The following is a 20,496-nucleotide window of genomic DNA, read 5'->3' as shown; positions in this document are numbered from 1 at the left end:
ACAGTCAAATATTTTACTATCAAACAAAACCCTCCAGCTGTAGGGAAGGAGCAAAGACAGCCCATGTGTTTGGCCGTGTCATCAAGCCCAGATGTGTGACTGCCAGGCTCACAGCTGCAGAATATGGCACAGGGACGAATGGGCAGAGCAGCCAAGCTACTCTTTTCATTTTAAACACTGAAGCACAAGTAAATCCAATTTAATAAAACTCAACAAGAGCTGTCTAAAACTATCCTCTACCCACAGGAGCAGTGACTAAGGCACCTTTTGTCCCCACTTCCCTGGAGGGCTGTGGAAGAAGTGCAAGTCAGGCAGGCATGAGGCACAAACAGTCTTTACTGGGCTCTCACCAGGAGTCCCTTGGTCTTGAGAACCTTTGTGAACCTTCAGATCTTCTCTACATTCTTTTCTGTCTGTTTCTCTAGGCTCAAGAGCTTCTGTTTCTTCTGATAGTGGCCATTTCCTTCCATTTCTCATACAGAGTGGCTATCAGTGCCTGGAACTGTCACAGGGCCTCATACGCCAGAGGACCCTGGTAAGCAACATTGAGGGCAGCAGAAGCTGCCATCTGCTTTTTCTTGTCATAGTGGGGAGGGATCCCATCTCACACCTTGAGGTGTTCTAGGGAAGCCAGGCCTCTCTTGGTCTTGTGGGGCAGTATGCATCCCACAGTGCAGCAAAAATGGCAGCTCAGGGCCCAGAAGTGATAGAGACCTTCAAAGGGGTTGGTGTTCATCTACGTCTAGGGAAAAGCCTAAAACTTTAACTTGATTCTGTATAAATTTCCAGAAATGATGATGCCCTCACAGCATACAGCCACCACCTTCCAACCCAGTAGTGTTTGGCCACAATGGCCACCAAGGAGCCCAGAAGATGGCCTTAGCCATCCAACACTAGAACCTGCCCCTCTGCCATATTTGGAGGCCTCCTGGGATTTTTTTTAATGTACAAGAAATTGTTAATTATGAATTAAATGAATGAAAAATGTATAAGATACTTTATTTTTAATGTGTATTTAATTTTAAGACAAAAGAAGGGAAACATTGGGAATTCAGAGTTAGAATGTTGAATTCAGCCTGTATTTTGATTTTCCTGTACTTACCTTGGAATGGTCTAGGTGCTTCTTTATGGCCAGGACAGAACCACAGTTGGTAGTTTTGAATATTCTGGGAGGTAAAAAATACCCAAATATCACAAATAATCTGGCAGTAGACTCTTAAAGAGTTTTATCATTTTCTTTCCTTACCTTTTCAACCCACCCCCCAAGCAGGGATATTTTAGGACCAGTACTAATGATGTGTCTTCTGACCACAGGTTTGAATCTCTAGGGATGATTTCAAGAGAAAACCCTTGGGTACTTGCATTTCATCTCTGATGGAGCCTAGATCTACTGGTCCATAGTTGGATCTGAATGGCTATGGACTAAGAATTTGCATTCACTCATCATCACTAACCAAGAAAAATATCATTGCAAGATCTCTTACTTCTGTCTTTTCAGACTGTGTGTGGAATATTGAACTTCAACTTGACATGGCCACACAACCTAGTACTCAAAGAGTCATATACTCACAGTGACTACAATGGTGTGGGCAAAGTCACATTTGACAGACATGGTAATTTCAACAACACTTAGGAAATTAGACAATACAAAAGAGCATTTGAAAGTGCCAAGGAGTAAAAACTTTTCATTTTCGTTCAGAGACTGAGGAGAGGAGGGATATGTGTCTAACCTGGAAAACAGGTGAGCTGCAAAAACAAGTCCCACAGTATAATTATTGCACATGGTGCCAAAAATCTGTTTGAAACAGTCATCTAAATATAATATTCTGTTGAAGTATGTTGCATCTTAAAGGAGTGATTAAAGTGAAGATATGCTTTAATTGGAGTTATCATAATTGTACTTCATTGTTGTTGTCTAATTAAAGACCATAGCAGTGCCTTACACAATTCCTAAGTATAAAACTAGCAGAAAAACACACTCAGGCAGATACCCACACCACCGTCACATACACACACACACACACACACACACACACACACACACACACACACAGGGTGAGAAATAGAGAGACACACAGAGAGAAAAACAGAGGTAGAAAGAATAACTGATGGAGAGATCATACACAGTCACAGGAGGTGATAGAGAGGGACATGTACACATAGAGATATGTACCCAGAGAGACATAATTACACAGAGATACACATGCACACATAAAAACAGAAAGCTAAGGAGATACATTAGTAGGTATGCAGAAAGAAAGAACAGAAACAGATATACAGAGACATATTTATCAAAGAGTTATTAAAGATTTAAAAACACACCAAAACACATACACCTACACCTATACACAGAGAGAAGTGAAAAAAAAAAAAAATAAAGAATGGGAGAGGAGTAAAAAATTATACACCAAGTAAGATGTACAATATAATTTAAAAGAAAAACTCTAATCCCTCAACGATTGGCATCCTTTAAATCAGGTAAGTGCATATGACCAAATAATCCATGTAAGTCTTTATACCCTACGTATTTATATCTAGTAAGACTCAAAGTATAGCTAATGCCATTGGGCTGTCAGCTTCATTTCACCTGAACCTTAGACAAGAATTGAAGAAAAAATGTCACTCTAAAGCCTATTATCACATTTTAGATGTGAGATTATCACATTTTAGATGATGAGATTATAAAATATGATTTGTAAATTTGTCATAATCAAGTATCTTCTCTCTGTATTTATATGCACTTATGTTGAATGCATAAACAGAACTCAATTTTAACTCAAATACCTTGAAAGTAACTTACATGCATTCCTATCATTGGTACTAGCTTCTCCACAAAATCACTCCCTATATTGATGCTTGTTGCTTTTAAATACTGTGGCTATAAAAATTACATAGAAAAGTACTATAAAATAACTTGAAAGCACATGATTATACAATTAGTTATTGTCTAATCATTACTTATAATATACAATCAGTAAATGGCAACTCTATTGAATGTAAAATGAATACCTTGATTTCTTTCCTTTATATAACAACTCTGGAAGACTGTCAGTCTAACAATTATCTTAAAATTAAGTACTTGGATGATGGGTACTTTACACATAACAGGTAAGAGGTTGTATATGATGAAGGGAGACTAAGGAGCTGTGAGTGCTGGAATTTAGCATTCTGACTTTTTTTCATTATGGCAGCAGGGATGGGTGGTAAAAAAAGAGTAGAATCCTTTCCTTCCTCTGCAACTGTACTTCCACCACTTTACAGATTTACTTTCATGCACAGCATGTGCACAGTTCTAGAACAATCAGGATAAGATATAGCTTTACTTTCTTTATTTTTTATTTTTTGGTAAAATCAATTATGAATGATATTTTATCCATATCAGGCTTTGTATATAGATGATATACAGTGTTGAAATCCATTGTGGTGAAATATCTGGGAATCCAAAATAAATGGTTTAGATATGAAACCCCATCTCTAAAGATTTCAAAAAAAAAGACATGGGGTTTGCTTATAGTATTAGCTTCTATTGCCTCTGACTTTTAGAACCTGCTCAAACGGGAGACCGTTTGAAGAAAATAACATTAACTCAATTGATAGGAATCTTAGGTGATATCACTGATACACTGGAATTCTAAGACATCATCATAGGATATGACAATGAGTAGATAGGTATATCTTTATGTAGACACTTTTTATAGTATCAGATTATTTGTAATAAGCATTGTAAGACTCTAGGAAACAGTCTCTTAAAGAAGAAAAACAACACATGTACTCTCTCCTTATCCATAACAACATTGAAGTAAGACCAAAAGAAACTACTGTATAATCCATATCTTTCACAAAAAAATTATTTATTATCTTTTACCTCTTGTATATAACCTACCACCTTGAAAATACAGTGTGTGTGTGTGTGTGTGTGTGTGTGTGTGTGTGTGTAGTGCTGATTGATCCCAGACTCTACCATAACATGCCAGGTTAATTGGATTTTATGAACAAGGACACCTTATACTTAGTGAATTTACATGTTACTAACTATAGGCTGAGAATTATGCAAAAGAACCTCAGAATCTGAAAGAAGAGCTCTGACCTGCTGGTACTAATGGTAATAGGAAGTAAACAATGTGTGCTTTTGCTCAGTGTGTGGATTTTTTCATCTCTGGACAGAAAGATATCTTAGAGCTCTCAAAGCATACATGTTGAAAGAAACTAGATTACTCCAGTAAGATTCCTTCTTACCTCAACCTGGACACTTCGACATACATGAACATACTACACACACACACACACACACACACACACACATGTGCATGTGCACACGCATGGGCCATGCACACTCACATATGCACACAGAGTGAGAGTAATAATTTTTCCCATTTTTCTTTTTTTTTAAGATAAGTAAATCACCTGATATTTTGTTGAATATCTAAAATCTCTTCTTCATAATTTGAAAATAATGAAATATTTTTATAGAAAAAAACACATGTGATAAGGTAATATTTTAATTTGCATTGTAAAATTTTGTGTTTTCTGAGGATTGGAACATATTACAATCAAAATAATGGTTGCAACAATGTGTATATTTCTTCCTGATGGGATTTTCTTTATAAACCAGAAACATTTCAATAGACAGAGTCTTTTTAAACAAAATATTTCTGAAAATGATGTTTATTCAAGCATTAAAATGAAAATATAACTGAGAATTTTGCTGTTTATTTTAAAAATAAACTCAATACATGATGAACTTGGGATATGTAACAATTCTTACAAGTGAAGACCAACTTCACAATGGCTAACATGCTCAAACTATGAGAAATAATACATATTTATACTATGTTCAATGCTATAAGCAGAATATAGTAATTGTAAAAAAATAACTATAGCTTCAGATAGAAATAGAAAACCTTGAAATATTGAAATTATACATTACAGAAACTAAATGAAAAACAATGATCAGTTTAAATAATATAATCGATATCACTATGAAGGTATGACTTTCAAAATAGATTATATAAACTCATCTATATATGAGGAGAAAGTCTGTCTTCTAGCATTGGTATAGCCACTGACTCATGATGACAGTGCAGTTTATTGTTATCTATAAAATATTAAGTTAACAATTCAATACCTCATATATTTGTAATTGAAGTCAATAGAAGTAACAGAGGAAAAAAATGGAGAAAGAATTTAGAGGATGTCTTTGTCATGAAGCAAATGACTTGGCAGTGCATTTGTATACTTTTGTAAAATTATCAAATAAAGATACTTTTAAAATCATCTGCATCTATGTGTTTAAAATGTAGAGTGTGAAGAATTAGAGGAAGGACAGCAGGCTACCCAAGAAGAAACTTGATACCCTATGAGCATATACAGGGGGAAGAAGTCACCCTCAGTCACAGTCATAGGGGAGGGGAGTAAAGGGAAAATGGGAGGGAGGGAGGAATGAGAGGATACAAGGGAGGGGATAACCATTGAGATGTAATATTAATAAGTTAATAAAAGAATTTTAATATGAAAATCAGAAAACAATGGGAGAAAAAATGTCCTAATTTGAAAATAGCTAAAAAATGTTTTCCTATTTTGTCCATAGAGAAAAATTACAGATGTACTTTAAGTGTAATGAGATGCACAGGTGATTGAAAGACTATTGAACATCAAAAGGCCAAACTATAAATGGAAACTCATGGAAAACCATCAAAGAAGTTGATAAATGTATGTATGAAGCCTATCAAGTCTCAGCCTGGTAGCCTGCTTATTCTTTCTCTGAGTGCCACCAGGCCTCCCCACCAAGGAGAAGTGCTTAAATATGGCTCACCAGAGTTCATATCAGAGTCAGTTCCCTCTCTCCACACAACTGTGGAGAACGTCCTGTCTATCGACTAGATCTCAATAGAGGTTCAATGTGTACTGCATGTCCTGTCCTTGGTGGGCATGTTTGAGTATACCTCTCTGTGTCCAGATCCACCCATCATGATGTTCTTCTTGTACGTTTCTAGGACTCTCTTGATCCTTCTATTTCCTCATTCTCCCATACTTTTCTCACCCAGAGTCCCAATAGGAAGTCCATGAATCTATCACAATCTCCTGGTAAGTGAAAACTTTCATGGGACATCTTTTTTGGGCTAGTGTCCAGTTATAAGCGAGTATATACCATGTGAGTCTTTCTGGGTTTGGGTTAGTTCACTCAGGATAATTATTTCTATCTCCATCCATTTGCCCGTACATTTCAGGATTTCCTTGTTTTTAATAGCTGAGTAGTATTCCATAGTGTAAATGTTCTCAGATGAACATGTACCTATTTTTTAAATGGTAAAGAAAGGGGTTCCTCTTTTCTCTATGGTGAGGACACACTGGTTATAATCTAATGTTGAATCTAATGCTGAGACCATTTAAAGCAACAAATATGATTCTCTGTCTGGGATGAATTTCTTTAAGAATGACACTTAAGGTATTGGGATATATCCTGAATTTAGGTTTGAGATTATACAGATGTTCACATAAGACTTTTTATTCAGTAAAATGCAATTTTACAATAAATAAATATTCTTATGTAATTATTCTTATTGACATGTATGAGAATGTGATATAAAAGTCTAAATTCTAAGTAGTAAGCAATGACCTACATTCTGAAATGTATCTGATTACATGTTATATAATTGCTATGCTCAGTTCTCCTCAGGTATAATGCACCATATGTTGGATAGTCATAAAAGAAACCTGTAACTAATCAATTGCAGTTAAGACACAAACATCAAAACTTGTCAACTTTATTTACATTGGGCCACACTGAAACTGGTCAACTCCAACTCCTCAGGTAGTCTTTGCATAGCATTTCTCATCTTTGAAGCCATTCCATATCTGTTTGATAAAATTTGAATATTTACTAACAGTCATCCGCAATATACACTGGTTTCAAAATTGGAGATAAATGTTGTTTTGAATAAATAGGGCCACCATGAGCACTTCCCATATGCCAGATCACTGACATATCAAGATATTGTGAAAATATAGTGTTAAAATGTTGAATGCAGCACTAGGATATAATCAGGAATGAACCTGGAGATCACACAAAACTTATTCTTGGTGACGGTGATTTAATTGTTAACACTGCTCTATCCTGGTTTCCATATCTGTAGTCTCAGCCTTTTCCACTATTTAAATTTCTATATTCCACTTTAAAAATAACTACAGGCAATTAAGGAATGCTGAGAGTGAAAGAAATAGACTTCTTCTGGGAAGAACATACCAATTGGTTATCCAGTACCAAATGGTCAGCCATGAATACACACATACACATAATATTATACAGACTTGGAAGGTTGTATTTAGGAATATATATGTTATATAACAACAGTTAGTGGAAAATGATGCTATAAGTTTGAAGGAGGGCAAGTAGAATTAAACAGAAGATTTGGAGGGCAGAAAGGAAAGAGATATTACATAATTAGAACCTAAAATATTGAGAGATATAATGAAATTTTCAAAAAGAGTATCTCAGTTTCATGTCTTTTATTATTAACTAGCTATAAACAATTGTGCATTTAAAACATGGAAGGATTTTTTTTTGTATTTATACTTTCATAATATTCCCAACATGTCAGGTTTTAAACTAGGCTTTGCTTCATATGTATGCAAACTACACACTCTGAAGCACCTGCTTTCAGTTTGAAGCTCTATTGTCTTGAAGTTCTTAATTGCTCTTGAACAATTGCATTTTTCACTGGGCTCAATGCATTGTACAGACAATCTGCTTTTTTCATTTGCCAGAGAATAAGACATGATCATAAATGATTGGATGCATTAATGCGAGAGACAAGCATTCTCAAGAAAATGGGAAAGGTTTAATTTAAAAATATTTATTAACTCTGTGGTAGGCTAGTAAACAGCTGAGGCCTTTTCATTAGGGAGCTTCTGTTCTAGACAAGGGGACTGACAATAAGCCAGGACTCTAAAGATAATTTGCTAAACATTCATAAATATGAGGGAGGGAAAGTAAAGAAACAGATGAGAGAGGGAGGGCCACGCCTCACTGAGACAGAGGTGACACATGACTGTAGCAGCATCTTTTTGACTGATTGATAATGTGTGTGCAGAGTATATACACATGTGGGTTTTTTGCACATGCATCTGGGAAGATCAGAAGTTACAATCAGTTATAGTCTTCTATCATTCTCTACGTGTATTTTATATAACATTCTAAAAATCACATTTGTTTTGTGTATGGGAGGGCCTAGGGAGTGGTGTATTTCAGAGGCGAGAGGCAAATTGCAAAAACTGGTTCTCTCTTCCCACTATGTGACTTGTGACTTCCAGGAATGGAGCTCATGTTTCCATGCAAGAATTGCCTCTTGCTAGTCCAGAGAGTCTATTATCTCTGAAAGAAAACATATAGAATGACTGTGGCCCTCCTCAGGTCACTGTTAATTATATAAACTCATTACAGCCGTATTAGAAGTGGAAATTCACACATTCACATTCTTTCATTTTATGCAAATGCTATGTTTCTACCTTGCTTCACAGCTCAACGTGCAGGCCCAGAGGACAGAAAAAACTTTTTTAAGTTTACGGGGTAAGTCTGTAGTTACGTGTGTTTACTCTGTGGCTCTTCAAAAGATTGAACTGCTTTCTTTTCATCATAAACTTAATTGTGTTTATACAACCCTGGCATTCTTAATGCTCCTGGGAAGAATTGAATTTAATAAAAATGTGTATCACCAATCAGAGGTTGAATTGTGGAAAGTTAAAAATCCATTCACATTAGCAGTAATGTGATCACAAGTAGTTATTCTTTATTAGGACACTAGAACTTTCATCTAACACAATTGCTTGGGGCTGGATACCCCCCCCCCACCTCTGTCATAGTGTATTAAGCAGGTATGGTTAGCACAATGCTTTACCACAGTTGTTTTATGTAGATTATATGCCCTCAATTCTGCAATCAATTTTCTTTATTATCTCAGGGTTATAATCCATTTCTTGCTTTGCTTAATGTTTAAAAAGCACCTATGATTTTAGTTTATAAATCTCTGCTTTTATTTTTATTTTTTAACATTCTTTCAGCTGAGTGTGAAGCAAAGTAAATTAATTTGCATTTTTATTTTCTGGGTAAGTTATGCTCCTGTTATGAAGTACTTTCAGATGACTTCTTTCCTGCCATCTGTTACAGTAACTGAGAGGCGGAGGGAGGGGATTACCGAAGTCTAATACAGCGTGTGTGTTAGTATTTCTTTAACATTCTGACACTTTCATGGGCACAAAGGTGCTGATATAATCACAAAGCTTTTACATTTTAATTTCAACACTCAAGAATGGTAGTGACAAAAATCTATCAAAACTGAAAGAATTATTTTGGAGTTCCAATTGAATGGTACTGGGCACCGTAAATCATTTTTAATGCTTTCTTATCATTTCAGTTGATTCATATAATGAAAATCAGCAGAATAAGACCATCACTGTTCTATACATTAGGTGGCAGTGTCCATGCATCGCAGCAACCACGTCAATGTCTGAGCAGCGTGTTAGAGTCTGTGAACAGCACAGTGTGTGGAGGAAATCATAATGCATCACTGGCAAGGGTTGAGAATCTTCACAAACTCATCTTAAATATGCCTATATTTTCTTTACTAACACTGCACACAGTCAATTCCTTTTATTAAAAACTCTGGAATCATATAATTCAGACATATGTATAATAAAGGAGAGAATTAATAGTTCTAAATCATTATTAGTAGTGAACCTGTTTATATCTATGACATCAGGGTTAAGATGACCCTAACAATGTGGTTTATGCTACACTAAAACTTACCTCCCTTCCCTGGTCACAGGTTCTTCCCAGCCCTCAAATTTCAGAAGAAATTCCTTGATGTCTGTATCTGTACCTCCTCCTCCCCAAGCCAGGTAAACAGGTAGACTAATTGCAGAACTGTAACTCATACTAAATACTCCAAATCCAAATCCCCAATCTTATTCCCAGTTGTGTAGCAAACTCTCAGCAACAACCTCTCTGCCACCCCGACTCTGCCTGTCTTAGTGAATATGACAGAGATCCTTAGAGAATGAGTCCATTAAAGAAACCTTGAACTCACACAATGGAAGGAAATGAAGAAAACAGTTGAAGATATGAAAGTGGAAACAGAATCAGTAAAGACAACCCAAACTGAGGGGGAAACTGGTAATGAAAACACCCGGAAACTGAATAGTAAACTCCAGACAAGCCTCACCAGCGGAATACAGAGATGGAGCATAGAATCTCAGACATTAAAGACAATAAGAGCCGGGCATGGTGGCACATGCCTTTAAGCCCAGCACTTGGGAGGCAGAGGCTGGTGGATATTTGTGAGGTCAAGGCCAGCCTGTTCTACAAAGCAAGTCCAGGACAGCTAGGACTATAAGAGAAAGCTTTTCTTGGAAAACCAAAAAATAAATAAAATAAATAAAGACACAATTCCCGAAATTTGTGGATAAATGGATTGAGCTAGAAATGATCATAATGAGTGAGTTAACCCAGAAGCAGAAAGAATCAAATGGTATATACTCACTTATATCTGCATACTAGCCCAAGGGGCATGTCCCATGAAAGCCTTCACTTACCAGGGAACTGGGACAGAGGGGAAGGCATCCTATTGGGACTCTGAATTGAGAGACGCATGGGAGAATAGCAAAATAAAAGGATACAGAGGGTCCTAGAAATCTACAAGTAGAACAATACGATAGGCAGATTTGGGCCTAGGGGTCCCGCTCAAACTAAGGCACCAGCCAAGGACAATACAGGAGGTAAACTTTAAACCCCTTCCCAGATCTAGCCAATAGTCAGAATATTCTCCACAGTTGAGTGGAGAGTGTGATATGACTTTCTCACGTACTATGGTGCCTCACATTTGACCATGTCCCCTGGAGGGGGAGACCTGGTGGCACTCAGAGGAAGGACAGCAGGTAGCCAAGAAGAGACTTGATACCCTATGAGAATATATAGGGGGAGGTAATCCCCCTCAGGAACAGTCATAGGGGAGGGGAATAATGGGAAAATGGGGGGGCGAGGAATGGGAGAATACAAGGGATGGGATCAACATTGAGATGTAACAAGAATAAATTAATAAAAAAAAAGGAAAAAAAAAAAAGAAATTGATAAAGCAGTCAAAGAAAATGTATAATTTTAAAATTCCCTGAAACATATCCATGAAATCTGGGACATCATAAAAAAAAGTCAAAACCTAAAAATAATTAGAAATAGGAAGGAAAAAAATCCATGTCACTCAGAAAATATGTTCAACAAAATCGTAGATGAAAATTTCTGCAATCAAAAGAAAGATATGCTTATCAAGTAACAGGAGGCAGAGAGAACACCAAATAAACCAGATCAGAAAAGAAACTTTCCTGGGCACTTAATAACCATAAAACTAAACAAATATAATAAATAGAGACTATTAAAAACTGCAAGGGTAATAGACCAAGTAACATATAAAGATAGGCATATTAGAAAATATCTTACTTGTCCATGAAGACTCTAAAAGCCATATAGGCCTTAGAACATGTTATCAAAACTCTAAGAGATCACAGTTACAAAACCCAGGAAAATTTTCAAATATAATAAATCATAATAAGACATTCTGTAATAAAAGCATATTTAAACAATATCTATCTACAAATCCAGGCCAACAGAAGGCACTAGAAGGAAAATTCCAATTCCAACCTAAAGAGATTAACCTCACCCACGAAAACACAGCGAATAAAGTCAGACCACCAACCAATTGAACACACACACACACACACACACACACACACACACACACACACACTTCAAACAGGTAGATGACAAGAAATAGTGAAACTCAATGCTGACAATAAAATAAAAACAAAACAATACAAAAATCAATTAAACAAGAAGTTGTTTCTTGAAAAAATTAATAGGATTGACAAACTCTTATCCAAATTAGCCAAAGGCAGAGAGATTATCTAACTTACCAAAATTAGATATAAAAAGATATATAACAGTAGATACTGAGGAAATACAGATAATCATAAGGACATACTTTAAAAACTTGTACTCCATTCAGTTGGAAAATCTAAAGAAATTAATAAATTTCTTGATATATACCACTTATCAAAGTTAAGTCATGATTTCTTAAGCAAATTTAAACATATCTATAACTTCTAGGGAAAAGAAGCAATCATTAAAGTTTCTCCCACCCCCAAACAGCTGGGCCAGATGGTTTAAACAGAGGATTCTACCAGACTTTCAAAGAAGAGTCAATGTCAATACTCCTGCTATTATTACACAAAATAGAATGAATATTATCTGACTGTTTTACCTTATCTATCTATAGGATCATATTTCTCTGTTAAATCTAGGGTGTATATTCTTGTAATATACGTAGACTAGTAATTGACATGACCATGATGTGATCAACTAACAATTAACTTGTATAACTAACTTATCCTAAACAGCCTACAATAGTACTTTCAAAGAATTGGAGGTAAGCCTTGTATTCTACTTGATTTGTAATTCATATTACAGTAGAAATATATAGAAAATATGTGAAGAATAATTGTAAATTTGCATTCTATATCAATGTATCAAGATTAGATTTATGTGGCATCAATATACAAAATTGTATACCAATGAATTAAAAATAACCTTGTGAGTTAAGGTCTTAAGTTGAGGAGTATATTCAATTATCTACTTTTTGTCCTATCATCCCTATATATTTCTATAGTTCTGCTTAATTCTTTTCAACTTCTATCTCCAAATCTAAGAAAGAAAGGGAAAAGAGAGACACCCAAGAATACTACCTCATTTTCTCTCTGAATAAGACCAATAGTAACTTATAACCAACTCCCAATGAAAATAGAAAGCAATCAAAAACCTACCCAACATCACGTAAGGAAATGGGACATTGTTCTCTTAAGGTTTCTTCCAGCTGATTTGGGAGAAATAATATCTTTGTATGGGCCCAAATAAAATTGTGGAGAATGTTTAAACAAGCAAGGAATAACATTTGCCTTCCAGTGTCTAAATGTTGAGAAATTCCATGCTTAGTTAGAGTATTGCGTGTGACAGTCTGAAATGCTGGACCAACTGGGATAAGAGACTTTCTTTGAAGCTGTCCTAGAAGCTGTCTGTCCTGTTCTGATGAGCAACAGCAACTGAAACACATGGTTCTGGAAGATGAAGGAAACAGGATGTCAGCATGCAGCCTGCTGGGAGGAATGAATCCTGTTAAATGTAATCCAATGTCAGTGTCTGGTTCTTTTGTTCTGAAGACATAATTTCTCACAAGCATTATACGGTCCTATATTATAAAGGTATGAGGTGTACAGGATATACAGAACAATTAAGGCTAGTTCTCTGCTCTTTGTAAGAGCAGAGAAAAGACATCTATAAATCTTCTTTCATGTCATATGAAGAGTGGCATCTAATAATATGTCAGATGGATTCTGTAACTAGCAAGAAGCATTGTCTATGCATAGACTTCCATGTCTCAGCTACTTTCAGAGGTATTCCCATGTAGTGGGATTAGCAATATAAATTACCTTCTTGTTCTGCAAGTTGAATTGTTTACATCTTCATTGTGTCCCCCTTCCTCATCACCACCTATTCTATCCTTTCTCCCTCATCCCTTCTCCCTCCCAGATAGCCCTCAGAAAGGTGAGCCCTCCTCCCCTAATGTCTAACCTCAGCCTAACAAGTCTCATCTGTACTACCTGTATCCTTTCCCTAGCCTAAAATAGATGCCCTGTTAGAGACTCCACCCAGTAGGGAATAGGGATATTGAAGCTGGTCTCTGGGCAGAGTGCTGAGTGTTGTAGGGAAGAGTGGAGGATGGAAGGTCTGGGAGGGAGCAGGAGTTCCACAGGGAGGCCTTCAGGACCTGTGGATCTGAACCCAGGGGGCCTGCAGGAACAGATGCACCCGTCAAGGACAATGCATGCAAAGAACCAAAACTCCCTGTCAGATGTAACAGGTGGACAGCTGATTCTCCACACCAGGGAGACAGACAGGCAGGGGACGGGGCTGCAGCTGAACCTCTGACATGCACGTGGGGGCTCAGGTTTTGGTCACTGCCCCTTGGTAAGCAGGCATACAGAGGAAGGAGATGCAGGCTAACCTGATAGGCTGTAACCAGAAGTCTAGGAAAGGGCAATAGGCAGAAGAAGGAGGGTCGGAGGGAATAGGAAAATAAGAGGGAGGGGATAACAATCATGGTGTAATGTGAATAGATTATAATGAATAAAATATACATTTAAAAAAATCTATGCAGAGAAGGGGGGTCCTGCAGAAACTGGTGCACCAACCAAGGTGGCAAGGACGTAGACACTCTGCTCAGATGCAGTAGATAGGCAGCACAGTCTCCTTGTGGGTCCCACAAATTGGGGAGTAGGGACTACTTCTGACATGGACTCTGGCCCCTAACACTGATCAATTCCCCCTGGCAAGGGTGGCCTTGCCAGTACTTGATGTCTTAGCTAGAGCAATAAGACAAATAAGGAGATAAAGGTGATGCAAATGAAAAGGAAGAAGTCAAGTATTTTTAATTGCCACTGATAGTAGAGAGCCTGAAGATCTCACTGGGAAACTCCTAATGTTGATAAACACTTCTGCAAGGTAGTTGGATATAAATTAATTCACAAAAATGGGTAGCCTTCTTATATATACAAAGGACAAACTGAGAAAGAAATGACAGAAACAATACTCTTCCCAGTAGCCTCAAATGATATAAAAAATCTTAAGGAAATTCTAATCAAGCAAGTGAAAAGCACGTATTATAGAAACTTCTTGACACTGAAGAAAGAAGTGGAATATATCAGATGATGGAACATTAGCTAGGCACATGCATCATCCTACAAAAAGCAATCTATAGATCCAGTGTAATGTAAATCAAATTCCAACACAAAACTTCACAGCTTTAGAAAAAAGAACCTTCACTTTCAATGTAAACACTCCACAATACACACACACACACACACACACACACACACACACACACACACACACACACACACTATCAAAAATAAAAAACACAAACAAACAAAGAAAACCAAACCCAGGATAGGTAAAACAATTTTGAATAAAGAACTGCTGGAGGAATTACTATACTTGTTTTCAACTTGTGCTACAGTGCTATAGTAATAAAAACATAGTATACACACACACACACACACACACACACACACACACACACACACACCATGGTCAATTGAATTTATTTAAAGACACAGACATAAATCCACGTATAGACATGGATAGATAGCTAGTATTTTTTATAAAGAAGCCAGAAATGTACACTGCATCTTCAACAAACGGTGCTGGTAGAACCGAATGGCTATATGTATAAGATTCTAGATAGATCCATATGCATCATCCTAACAATGCTCAGGTCCAAATGGATCAAAGACCTTACAGAAACACTGAACCTGATAAAATAGAGTGTGCAGAGTAGCCTTGACTCATTGGTACATGAAAGGACTTTTCCTAACAGAATTCCATTAGCACAGACACTAAAATCAACAATTAACAAATTGTACCTCATAAAACTGCAAAGCTGCCTCTTCATTCAGATGAATAGGCAGACTACAGAATGGGGAAAGAACTCTACCAATTACAGATCCAATAGAAGGCTAATATCCAAAATATAGAAATAACTGAAAAATGTATATCAAAAAGGCAAATAAGCCAGCTGAGTGTAAGATATGTATTTAAACAGAAAAGTTTCAAAAGAGGAAACTCAAATAAAATGGTCAGCAACCTTAGCCTCCAGGGATATATAAGTTAATATTACTTGGAAATTTCATCGTACACCTGTCAGAATGTCTAAGATTAAAAAAAAAGTGACAGCTCCGCCATGTTTCATTGATATCTCTGGAAGGCTTGTCCTTTTCTGAAGGGAAATGGAGGAGGAGTGGATTAGAAGGAAAGGGCAGGTTGGGGAAGGACTTGGAGGAGAGAAGGGAGAAGAAAGCAGTCAGGGTGTAATATCTGAGAGAATAAAAATAATACAAAGTTAAAAGAACAGTGATAGCATACACTGGTGAAGGTGTGGATGAAGGTGAATACAAACCTATATATGGAAATCACTGTGGCAGTTCCTCATAAAGATGGGAATTGGTCTACATCAAGATCCAGCTATACTATGCTTGGGCATATAACCCAAAAGTGCTTCATCTTCCCAGAGAGATATTTGTTCAACCATGTTCCCTGCTGCATTTTAATAGCCAGAAACTAAGAATGAACTAGATGCCTCTCAGCAGAAGACTGGTAAGAAACAGTGGTACATTTACACAGTAGAGTATTACTCAGGTGTTAAAAAAATTACATCATGAAATTTTCAGGTAAATAGATGGAACTTGTAAAAAAAATATTCCTAATGAAGTAGTCAAGATCCTGAAAGACAAATATAGCATCTCTCAGCTTCTGTAGAGATATTAGCTGTTAAATCAGTGAAAAACAATCTGAAATTCATAGAACCACGGAAGTGACATATAAAGTATGTTGTTGGGGGAGAACAGATAGATCTCTTAGAAATGGAAATAGAATAAATAGTTATGGATGAATGTGGTGGGAGACTGAATACTAGGGAAGAATGATTAACTGGAGGATGTGTGAGGAAAGATCACTGAAATTAAAGGCCATTTGAGGGGTCATATGAAAACCTAATACAGTAGAAACTTTCTAAAATATATACATATGTGAAGACAATCTAAGTAAAATTGCCAAATAGCAGAGAGACAGAGCTCCATCCATCAATCCTTTGTCATCAAATGAATCTTCCAAGATTAAGTTACGTTAATTCAGTTGTTGACCAAAGGTGTCACAAGAGAATCCACAAACAACCCAAACTGTTGCCAAGAATATAGGTAGCTCTCCATAAACTGATGTCAAGTCCGCATTGTGAAGACAACACCTACACAAATCACTACAAATGCAGAGATCCATGAATAGAGTCTTCACCCACCTCTTCTATTGTTCAGGAAGTGTCCCTGCTAACTACCAGGAAGTAAAATGTAAATACCATCCCAACCATAATCCCTTTGATCTACATCGGTGCCAGTGCCCTGCCTTCAAGAGACACTAGTGCAATGCGACAAAGGGTACAAAGGTTTTGTGAGTAACCAACTAAGATCTGAATTGACAGCAAGTATAATTCATGAGGAAGAAGCCACACCCACCACCGCTTAGGTAGCCAAAAATCTCAGATTAGATAGAAGAAGGACATAGAGTAAAACCAATACCACTGTTTAAACACAAACAAACAAAAATGCTTAGCAATAAAATGGCTCCTAATGACATTCTTCTATACTCACACATGAGTGTCTTTCTCAGTCATCACCAGAGAAGCTTCCTCCTGAGGAGATGGAAAATAATACAGAGATCCACAGCCAGATGTTATGCAGATAATATGCAACCTTGGCACACTTACCATTCCTACAAATGAAAACAAAACTTCCCCTCAGAGCTCAGGGGAAGAGCTGTGAAAGAGAAGGCATAAAGAGTGTAAGAGTTAGAGAGCATGGAGCACATCAAGAAAACAAGGCCTTCTAAGTCAACATGACTGATGCACATGTGAATTCACAGAGACTGAGGTAACATACACACAACCTGCATGGGTCTGGAAAGGCTGGGTCCTAGAGCTGAGAGGAGGAGACAAGTGGACATATGCCCCTGCTCCTAATCCAGAAGCAATTGCCAACTGATACACAGTTTCAAATAATATGTTTGTAAGGTCATACATGAACAATATATCCATATTGCCCTTTCTTCTTCAATTATTATATGTGTATGTATAACCAGATGAGTCTACTTACTGTTCTTAGTGTGTGTGTGTGTGTGTGTGTGTGTGTGTGTGTGTGTGTGTGTGTGTGCACGCGCGCATGTGCATGTGCTTGGGGATGATCACTTGGGATTGGATAACCCAGCAGTACTAACATTTTTGGAAAAGACTGAGTCTCCATTTTACAGAAGCCGTTAATTGCCTATAAAGTTTCATCTAGAGTTGGGACTTGTTGGAAAACTATATTGTGCTTTTCTTAGAGTTTCATCACTGTAGGATGGCAGATGTCTGGGGACACTATATAGACGGCCAAGTAAGCCAAGAGTCACTATACATGTGAAAGCATGCTATTTTCAAAAACATTTAATAAAGAATAAAATTTAAGTCCATTTAAGTATGTACATTTTTCATCTGTGAAAACTTATAAAGACACATATACTATGTACTCACTCATAAACAGATAATACCCACATAATACAGAGACGGATACATCAATCAAAGCCCATATATGGTGGGTGCTCAGATACAGTAGCAAAGTCTCCTTGTGGGTTCCATGTATGGAGAGTAGGAACTACTTTGGACATGTGTTCTAGCCAGCGAACTTTGATCACTTCCCCCTTGGCAGGGTGGCCTTGCCAGGCTACAGAGGAAGAGGTTACAGGTAGTACCAATGAGAGTTGATAGGCTGAGGTCAGGTGTTGGGGAGGAGGGTTTCCCTTCTGAGGACAAAGGGAGGGAGGCAGAGTGGATGAGGGTGGAATGAGGGTTCTGGAGGGAATGAGGGAAGGAGATAAACTGCAGAACCAGCAGGTAACTTATATTGCTAATCCCACTGTATGCAACAGCTCTGAGACTGGCTGAGACATGAAGGTCTAAGAATATACAGTGTTTCTTGTTGGCTACAGAACTTCTATGAATTATTATTAGATGCCATTCTTCATAAGGCATGAAGGAATATTTAAAGATGTCTTTTTTTGTTTCTGCTCATACAAAGGGAACTAGCCTTAATTGTTCTGTGCATCACGCACACCTTATACATTTATAATTTTAGAAATATATAATGCTTGTAGGAAATTATGTTTTCAGAACCAAAGAACTGGACACTGACATTGGATCAGACATGACAGAATTAATTCCTCTCAGCATGCTGGACACTGACATCTTGTATCCTTCATATTCCACCACGAAGTACTTCAGTTGTTGTTCCTCATCAGAACAGGAGAGCGCCTAGGACACCTTAGAAGAAAGCTTGTGATCCCAATTGGACTATCATTTCAGACTGTCCCACACAGTACTCTAATTAAGCCTGGAATGTCTCAATATTTAGACAAATAGACAAATGCTATTCCTAGCTTTTTAAAACATTTCCCCAATTTTATTTGGGCCTCTACAAAGGTATTATTTGTCCCAAATCAACTGTCAGAAACCTTAAGAGAATGATGGCCCATTTCCTTTAAGGGTGGTCGGGTAGGTTTTTGGTTGCTTTCTTGGGCTATAGAGGGTCATTTGCACTGGGAGTGAGTTACAAGTTACTATTGTTCTTATTTAGACAGAAAGCAAGGTTGGACTCAGGCATGTATCTCCTTTCCTTTATTCTTAGGTTTGGAGATAAGGGCTGAAAATAAAGAAGGGAGAATGGAGAAATATAAAAGGAAGATTGAACAAACAGTAGATTAGTGAATCTACTCCTCAACTTAATGCCTCAATTGTCACTCATAAGGTTATTTTTAATTCACTGGTATAAAATTTTGTATATAGATGCAAAATTAGTTTAATTTTAGATACAGTAGTATAGAATTCCAATGTAAGATTATTCTTTGTACATACTATATATATATATATATATATGTTTCTACTCTAATATGAGGTATTATACCCATATAGCTAAATTATAATACAAGATTTACTTCTGATACTTTGAAAGTGCTATTGCAGGCTGTTTAGGATAAATAAGTTATACAAGTTAATTGTTAATTGATCAAATCATGTTCATATCAATTACTAGTTTACTTTTATCACAAGAACATACTTTTTACATGCAACAGATAGATATGATTTTATAGAAAGTTAAGGTAAAATAGTTAGATAAAATATTCAAAACCCTTGGAGACATACAGAATATGACATTTAAAAAATGTTTTTACTATTTTAAACATTCATTGACATTGAAACAGGTTAACTCCTGGCAACAGCCAGACTAACTCAAAGATGATGATGAACATCAAGGAACCTCTTTATCGATATGGCTTCAAATGTGGCAAACAAGCCACTGGGGAAAATGCCCTTATTTCTACCACAGACAGAATTCTGCCTAAAAAAGGGCAAACCTAGATGCAGGCAGAGTTGACAGCCAAACTTTGCCAAGACAGGGTAAGAAGTCCTCAATAGTTCCTGACTCACAACTATATCTCAGCTACATTGGGCCAGAAGGCTGAAGAAGGTGTTGCAACATTATAGAGAGCTTTGGGTGACTATTCAGGTAGCAAACTGTCTTTCTCTTCTTCTCGTTTGGAAAGCTAATAACCTGTATACTCAGGTAATCAATTTTATTCCTTCTCAAGTCTGTAATGAGGTTGAAGATCACATTGTTTAGCTTTACCATTAAGCTAAGTTAGTTACGGGTTAAAATAATTTCAGCCCGTGATAGATGTATTAAGTTGATAATGATATGATAATATTAATTTACATTCAGAATTTTTGAAGCACCTAGATAGAAAAGGTGTTTGTATCAAGA

The 20,496-nt window shown here is 36.9% G+C and overlaps 1 pseudogene; it reads right to left on the bottom strand.

Annotated features, from left to right (window-relative positions):
- Positions 1 to 335: 335 nt before the first annotated feature.
- Positions 336 to 915, bottom strand: LOC127199654 (60S ribosomal protein L13a-like; annotated as a pseudogene).
- Positions 916 to 20,496: the final 19,581 nt, after the last annotated feature.

The sequence above is a fragment of the Acomys russatus genome, chromosome 15 (assembly GCF_903995435.1).
Source record: "Acomys russatus chromosome 15, mAcoRus1.1, whole genome shotgun sequence".
Classification (NCBI taxonomy): Eukaryota; Metazoa; Chordata; class Mammalia; order Rodentia; family Muridae; genus Acomys; species Acomys russatus.
Note: the sequence above shows the minus strand (reverse complement) of the source record. Positions and strands in the feature narration are given on the sequence as shown.